At 35.8% G+C, this 8970-nt stretch overlaps 2 long non-coding RNA genes across 2 annotated transcripts; both read left to right on the top strand.

The window, feature by feature from the left end:
* The first annotated feature begins 213 nt into the window (after positions 1–213).
* Positions 214–772, top strand: LOC124170213. The gene is made up of 2 exons (XR_006867372.1): positions 214–418; positions 581–772. It is a non-coding gene; the product is annotated as an uncharacterized LOC124170213 (long non-coding RNA).
* A 5326-nt stretch (positions 773–6098) lies between these two features.
* On the top strand, positions 6099–8817 carry LOC124170160. Its single transcript, XR_006867334.1, has 4 exons — positions 6099–6348; positions 6468–6663; positions 6778–6859; positions 7128–8817. It is a non-coding gene; the product is annotated as an uncharacterized LOC124170160 (long non-coding RNA).
* The last annotated feature ends 153 nt before the right edge of the window (positions 8818–8970 follow it).

Raw genomic sequence — 8970 nt, 5'->3', positions numbered from 1 at the left:
AAAAACCGAGCAATACGTCGTTAGGGGACAGCGCCCTTTTGTCAACATTGTAAACTGAAAACAAATGAGGTTTGAAATGCCCGTTTTTATGTCCCCTCACGCCACCCCCGGCGACACTAAAAACAAATGAGTACTGAAACTCTTTGGCCCCCTGGCGGCGACTTTTTAGACTTAAACGACAAATGAAATGTGAGAATCGTTTTTATTGCGCTTTAAGTGAAAAATATACCTACGGTACCCGAGTACGTTACGAAGGGTGTTCTATTTTCTAAAGGACGTGGATACGTAGAACCATCGTGAAACTGAGACAGTTAACAGTCATCTATCATTTTTGATTTATTAAATGCGTTTAATGATAATAAATTCTGCAGAAACTATCGACGGCTTCTTTTTCATCAAAATTTTTTTTAATTTTCAAGTATGTATCATTTCTTCAAATATTTTTTTTAGAAATTACTATCAGTATTTAAAATTACGGTATTTTTTACGGTACGATAAAGCAGCAGAAATACTTCCATTAAATAGACATCCTTCCTATGCATCTGGTAGATATTTAATGATACTTGCCATTCCATGTAAGATTCTTCGATGGCCACTCCAAGAAACGAGTTCCAGCCGACAGAAATTCCTAGGTGGGTTTCTATCCTTTTATTTCATTTTGAACTCCACTATTATTCAGGGATATCCTAGTAAATTGGTAATTTATATCGTTATTAAAAGTGATTTACAAAGAGATTTCATGTAAGCATCGATCGGTGGACGAATTAGTGTTGGTTTCTCGAAAAAAATCTTCGCGCGAGTGTATTTGGAGGTTGATTTTAATATTGTTTGTGTATAATTGCTTCAATAATTAATAGTTTTAATTATTTCTCAATACATTCTTACCACAGACTTAAATGCTTTTGGCATTCTCGCTCGAGGAAAATTATATTTGTCCCTGGGATACGACGTTATAATACGACATAAGTGATATTATTTTGAATTAATAGTAAGCAGCAGAAATACTTCCATTAAATAGACATATTCCTATGCATCTGGTAGATATTTAATGATACTTGCCATTCCATGTAAGATTCTTCGATGGCCAATCCAAGAAACGAGTTCCAGCCGACAGAAATTCCTAGGTGGGTTTCTATCCTTTTATTTCATTTTGAACTCCACTATTATTCAGGGATATCCTAGTAAATTGGTAATTTATATCGTTATTAAAAGTGATTTACAAAGAGATTTCATGTAAGCATCGATCGGTGGACGAATTAGTGTTGGTTTCTCGAAAAAAATCTACGCGCGAGTGTATTTGGAGGTTGATTTTAATATTGTTTGTGTATAATTGCTTCAATAATTAATAGTTTTAATTATTTCTCAATACATTCTTACCACAGACTTAAATGCTTTTGACATTCTCGCTCGAGGAAAATTATATTTGTCCCTGGGATACGACATTATAATACGACATAAGTGATATTATTTTGAATTAATAGTGAATTTATTCTTCTTGGAATAGTTTTCTGCCAGCCTCTCGAAAAACTCAACGAAAAGCTACTCTTCGCTTACAGGTGACCTAATTAGTGTTAAAACATGGCCAACTTTAAACAGGCTGGAACATGGAATTTTCGCAACGCTGTGCCGGGGTCCTATCGTGTTTGTTTGAGAGCATGGCGACTTATGCGTGAAGAGTATCCGTGTAACCATAGAAGCATTAAATCTCTTGTTAAAAAGGCAGAACTGGACTTCTTTTGTAGATATTATATTGGCTTAAGGTACGTACAATAGTTTGAAGATAATTTTTGGGAGCTGAAGTAAGGAAATCACGTTTATTACTTCAAAAGTGGTGCGATCACATGCCGGCCGGCCATTAATGGAGGGGAATTGAGAGTGCAACAATACTGGTTTAAAAGGGGGAACAAGAATTAATTTTTTGTACTGTTTTGCCTTACGGTAAGTAAAATAGCTTAATGATATTCTCAGTGAATTGTGAGTGGATATTCAGCAGTATTTCATCAAAAGCATAGCGTCTCTTGGCGGCCGGCCACGAAGTAACCTTGAGAGCACACAAATGAAACGAGGAGTATTTGTCGGGTATATAAATGCTGCGTTGTTTTTACAATATTTATATTATTCTCGGGTTATCACTGATTGCTATATTTGGTGTGCCTTATGAATAACTATGTGTAGTTGTGTTTATAATAACGTCGTATATTATTGAACGACGAATGGCTACTCGTTAACTCTGTTAATATGTGTCTCCAGGTACTGATGTTATTCATATTTTCCAAACTTATTATAATGCACTCCTTTTTTTCTGTGATCAGCGAAACTATCTTTATTAATGCAACTTTCCATTGTTTTCATTTAAGGGACCCAAGCGTTGTTGTGTGCATATTGCAGAAGCAACTACTTATCCACCAAGAACAAGGGGTATGTGACAGTGTTCCAGTTCACCAAAGATGAACGCAGTAGACAGAAGTGGCTGAAGAATATCCCTCGGAAGGATTGGAATCTTTCTTCAAGTGCAATAGTTTGCGTCAAGCATTTTGCTGAGCGGGATATCCTACACCGAGTAACTTACATGAATAAGAACGGTGAAGTGAAAAGTTACGAGTTAGATCGCCTAAAGTTGTCCCCTGGTGCTACTCCCACAGTGTTTCAGGCCCTCTCCTCTTCTTAAAACTTCTTATTGTGATCAGTGAACCATGAAATTCTGTGAACATAAGTAGATGAGTTGTACTTCTAAGAAATTAAATCAGGAAATATTGTATGAATCAGTGGAACATGAAAAGACTGCTGATGAAATGACAATATATATCTTTATTTCCGAAAGACATGCTAATTTGACATCTGGCCGCCTTCTAATACTGAAGGTACATTGGAAAATCAATTGCTACTAAGTGATATGGGATATATAAGTGGTATTTTGAACTAATTCATCTTTCCCTTCCTGGTAAAACTTCTTGTTGTGATCAGTGAATTATGAAAACCTGTGAACATAAGTAGATAAGATCTTGGAAATGAGACCAACAAATATTTTATGAATCAGTGGAACATGAAAGATCATCTGATGAAATGTCAATACTTGTTCTCGTATCGATAAGGGTACCGTAATTGATATTTATCTGCCTTACTATACTCTAGGTATGTTGAAAATCCAAGGGTACTGAGTGATATCATATCTATGCGTGGTATTTTTTAAATAATCCATTCATTCTCTTGCAGGTAAAACTCCTTATTGTGATCAGTGAAGCATGAAAATCTGTGGAAATAATTAAAGATGAAGTATTTCTTGGAGATGAAATGAACGAATATTGTATGAATTAGTGGAACATGAAAGAACTACTGAGGAAATGACGATATAAGTTCTCATATTGAAAAGACTTAGTAAATTGACGTCTAGCCGCCTCCAATACAGTAGGTATATTGGAAAATCCATGAGTGCTGAGTGGAATTATGTATATATGTGGTATTTAGAACACCATAATAATTTTCTCTGCAGCTAAAACTTCCTTTAGAGTGAACTTTGAAAATTTGGTCTTATAATCAATTGTGAAGAACCTGGTGTGGCTACCATTATCGAGATTAATTCAATAATTTCCTCTCGTTTGTGAAATTTGATTTGATTTTAATCAGTATTGAGTTATACGGTAGTATAATGTTATTTGTTGAGACATTTCTCCAATTCGGAAGTCATTATTATTTCATTATACTGGTCTTGGTGTTTAGAAATATAAGATTGACAATATATTTATCTTCCTTATGGCTTCATATTTTTTAAACATTGTTGTCTAATATATAGAATGTTAAGACTAGTTTTTTTGTAATATCACATAAAGTTTTCTAATTAGTCCTTACATTTGTACTGATCATGTTTTTTTATCAAATTTTTCCATCAGATAATGTGCCTGTGAAACTGATAGCTGTTGCTGGTGACGGTTCATCGGTTAACTTCAAATGGCACGATATATGGAGGTTGTTTCCGGCTGAAATTGAAATTAAGAACCTGTGGCAGCTTTTATTTATTCCACTTTCTGGAGTAATATTTATGCTTTGATGGCCATGTCTTGTGACATTGTGAGGTTTGATATGTTGTTTGACCTCTTCAATATGAAATGTTTACCGGAAAATGTATTTATCTGTTTTATTTTAAATAAATGTTGTTAAACTTCATACATTTTTTCTCTCCTGAAATACCGCGGCGAAAGGTGCTAGAAAATAACGCATTACTTTTTAACATGTTAATTTTTTAGGTTATCCAGGGAGGTGAAATGATGTTTATTTTAAAGCCGCTCTTTATTTCTAAGCCAATAAATTATATAGGGTGCTCTTCTATATAAACAACCAATGGGTTAAGCAGTAAACTAAACGGTATTGCCTTCTTGGTCTGAATTTCTGGGTCGTCGATCGCAGTACTAAAATATATTTCCGTTCATAATCTCTCGTATCCCTTGCCTTGTTATTAGTTCTCACGATTACCTTTAATAAATAGCTGTTATAATACGAAATACAACCACTCGAATAACTCAACCCTACCGTAGTTTTTATCTTAACTTTAGGGAGGGTGAACGGAGGTCCATCCGTATTTACATCACACAACGTCAACAGCTGAGAGGCCGATCCACCGGACCCCAGGCCATAGCATCCTGCGCAATTTGTATAGAGTTAGCCTATCCTATACACTACAAAAGTGTCGACCATGGTCACATCTATACTTTCCCGTTTACACCACAATGGTATGATCATAATTTCCCGTTTACACAGTGCGAATAACGGCCGTTTCATCGTTTCATAAAACGTCATGCAAAAGGCGCAAATCGTCTTTCAGCTGATATTTTTTTGTTAGTATCTATCGCTGTCTGTCTGTACTCATGATTAATACATTACACATATAATGTATTCTCCTGACTGTACTTGAGGAAGCGATAAATATAATTGATGAATGTAGCATAGAAAAAATCTGTCGCATCGATTTTAGGAAGTATTTAGCAGGTGATGGTAGGAGATATTGAAATTTTTTTACAAATCTTTTTCTTGTCAGATGATTGCGGATTCAGTGTTTGTAACATATCCACACAGTGACTAGTATTTTTGTTAACTTTCTTTGAATGATCACTTAATGAGTTGGATGGAAAGCAATGATGAGGAATTCATCGAGTCTCGTCAGAAAATTGTGTATGTTATTAAGTAGTGTGGATGAACCGCCGTTAGTGAAAATATGCGTTTTTCTCTTACAATCATGAGTGGTGCAATGAACCGGAATTTAGCTGTGTCCGGCTTTCATCATCTCAAATTATCTTATGCTTGTATCTAGTTTTATATAAAAAATCATTGAGGTATGTATAGTTACCTTCTATATTTACCAGCCAAGTCATTAGATATATTTCTCGTTCAGAAATGCCTTAAATTGAAAATGAAAGACAGTAATTTAGTAGCTATTTTCTTATTTATTAATTTAGGTGTGTGAGCTGCACTTCACATCGAGTGATATCAGAAAAGAATCTGTGGCCTTGCACGACAAGATGGGGTGATAATTCGTGTTGAATTAAAGGTACCGATCGACTGTGGATGATGTGACAATAGACATTCGTTGGAGTAACTATTGAAGATAGTATGGCTTCTGCCAATGCACTTAAAATAATTTTTGATCAAAAGAGAATGACAGTATTTGTTTCAGCAAAGTAGTTCATGGCAACAAGAGAGAATGGCAACTATTATTGTGATTGAATAATGAAAATATAAAATATCTGTATTTTAATTCTGTGTTTTTTCTTTCCTGCCACTAAAATTCATTGTGGTGATGTCTTCATGCATGGTAAGAGCTGAGATGTGATTTAAGAGATATCATATTCTTTATACATATTTTTATGCTGGTGATTTGGCAGGACTTTCAAGTTTTTATTAGATTGATACATCTACTGAAGTGACATTGAAACTTACGGTAGTTATAACCACCGTTGTGTGCACAGAGAATCATTTAAGGCCTGGTTACACGGTGCATTAACCCGTACGGGTTAATGTATGAATGCGTGTCTGTTTGCATGTCTGAATTCATGGACGTTTGCGTGAACGAGGAGCATGAATGAGCGGTTACACGGTACATCATACAGGGCGCACTCCCCTTCCCGAAGTTGCCCCCGCGACGCTAGCGCCAGGGCAGTAGGCACGTATGGAAGGGTACTACATGAGCTCTCTTGGAATTTGGAAGGAAATTTCGCGCATGCGCAGTAATACAAACAGGCAGTTCAAATTTGGGAGGCCGAGAAGGAGGGTGGTGGAACCGGCGTTAACGGTTGTTAACGGTCGCCGGCGGATTCAAGCAGGGAGAGCATCTCAGGAGGCCAGATATTTGTGAACAAGGTAAGTGATCCAGTGTATTGTTTCAATGTTAGGTTCGTTGAAATTCGGCCGTACTTTTCACTAAGCGTGAACCTAAAATATTGTCATTGAAATCTTTATTATTCATTATACCGTTTCAGACTATCACATTCGCCATCCGATTTGGAGCAGTTACATGGCTGCCGGGAGTATATGGAATTGACGAAAAGGCAGACAGTTTTCAAAAATGTCGTCAAGATCAAGTGAAGAATGCAATTTTTAATATCGGGCTTGATTTAGTGAAACTACTCCCCAGCTCTCACAAGAAGAAACCTTTAATATTACTCGGGCATTGGCGTGAGTATTATTCAGTGATTTGAATACATCAGTTAATTATTTAGTCTGTTTGGTTTTTAGTCTGTTTTAAAAAGTGGGGAGGCCTGCTAAATTTCCATTTGCCTTTTCTCTTAGATTCCCCATTGGATGCCGCTAGAGAGGTTATAATGAAAGAAGTCCCTTCCACCTCCAGTGGGATATATACCTTCTCTCTTGCGTGAGTATTATTCAGATATTTGAATACATATGTTTATTATTGAGTCTGTTTTGTTTTTAGTTTGTGTTAAAAAGTGGGGAAGCCTGCTAAATTACAAAATGTTCTTAAAATCCATAAAATTAAATTTTTATCACACACATGCATTCAGGATTGTAATGATGAAGTAGCAATTGAACTCTGCCTCTAAATAAGACCTTTTCTCCTCATATCTATTTGATAGACAACAATGTCCCTTATTTTTATGGCAATTTCCATGCTATTTTTCCAGCTGCAAATGGAGATCTGGGAGTCGAAGCCGGGGAGACAGCTGAGCACCTATACTTCTTCGACAGGCTTTTTGATAGCATAAATGGTGATTCCCTGAAGCCACCTGCTGGGAAGCCATTACGGTGTGCAGTGTCTCCTTCATCTCAGCATGTGCAATTTTGGGGTGAGGCTCAGAAACTCCTGCAGTCAATAGTGTTCATTCATGGGCAGAAGGAGAGTAGGACTCCCTCTTTAATTAATTGGGGTAGGACTAGGAAGTAATATTAAGGCCCTTTGGCAAACTTTACACAGCATTGGATTTAAGAACCTTACCCCAAGGAATTTAAATCCAGATCCACTTGAAAATAAGTGTGGGAGCATTCGAAGCTATGGGTTTCGATATGATGCTCGAACGTGCTTCCAAGTCGTGCTTCTGCTTCCACTTTGATTTCAATTTCATTGAAAGGTTATTTGTTTTCAATATATTTCATTTTTCATAAAATAGTGGTTTTCTATTATCATTTGTATCATGAGTATATCTGTGTTTCATTTAATTTAAATTTCTAATGTAAAACAAGTGGGTCATAGATGTAGTTCACAAGTCCTACCCCAAGTAATTGTTTCATAGGATTACGATTAGGGATGTGTCGATTCTCAATACCATTGATTCCTATACTTGGTATCGGTATCGAGAATCAATAACTTTAGGCATCGACACATTCCTTAGGATTATAAATTTTGAACATGGGTGGCCAATCTAATATCATTAATAAATCTATTTTTAGTGGTGGTACTAAATTGAACCTAAAAACTGATCAATACAGAAGAATTAACTAATTTTTAAAAAACTTGTACAGATAATCAGTTATCTTTAAACATACACCTATTACTGGTGAAAATGATCGATAACCAATATAATTCACCATTTACTCGTGGTAATTGACGAGTACTGACGGATTTTGCCAGTATTTATAATTACATTTTTGTAATTAAATGGCTTACAACAGTTACATTTGTCATATAGGTTGGCCATCCCTGGTTCACTTGGTGATTTATAATGTTAGGAGTTAGTATTGGTGCTGATAACACTGAAGCCTGCATGTTGTGTTTTCACAACCACTTTGTGATGCTATTGTTATAAGCCTTCCTTCGAATGCTACTTACCTTGTAAGTTTAAAGTGTTATCAAAATACCACTTTGCAAAACTGAAATCTTCTTGTATTTAAATATCCACGCTTTGATGGCTTTCATGATAAGCCTAATTCAAAAGTATTTTTTATGAATGGTAATGAGTGTTATGATGTGACTTTCCAACACTGAAACCTCCTTGTATTTAAACATCCATATGCTTTTATGGCCTTCCATAATTATAACTGACTTTAATACGTGATATTTTATGGGTGGTATTGTAATATGTAACTTTCCTAAAGAATGTTACTAACTGTTACTTGTATTTGGTGTAGAAGTCTTATTCATATTAGCGCTTAAATTCATGATGCGCTAGGATAAAACTTAGTATTGTACTTTATGGGATGTATAATGAACTACTGTTATTCTTAAAATTTAACTCGATTTCATTGTACCGCATTTTAACTTTGCATGTGTTACGACATGATTTGGATGTTTGCTTTCATGTTTTGTGGTTTATTTCTGATATCCTGCTTGTAACTACATGATATGTGATTTTTGAGCAATAAAACAAGTACATGTTATTTTGTGTTCTCATTTTCCCTTTCGAAATACGCGGCAATTGAGGTATCCTATAAAGTAGGCATCTTGCACTACGAAAGGGGGCGGGGCTAAATCGCTCTACTGCTGATAGTTCCCTTCCGCCCACAGTGGCGCTACAAACGCTGGTCCCGTTT

Source organism: Ischnura elegans, chromosome 13 (assembly GCF_921293095.1).
Source record: "Ischnura elegans chromosome 13, ioIscEleg1.1, whole genome shotgun sequence".
NCBI classification, from domain to species: domain Eukaryota; kingdom Metazoa; phylum Arthropoda; class Insecta; order Odonata; family Coenagrionidae; genus Ischnura; species Ischnura elegans.
The sequence above is the reverse complement of the archived record's forward strand: the minus strand, read 5'-3'. Positions and strand labels throughout refer to the sequence as shown.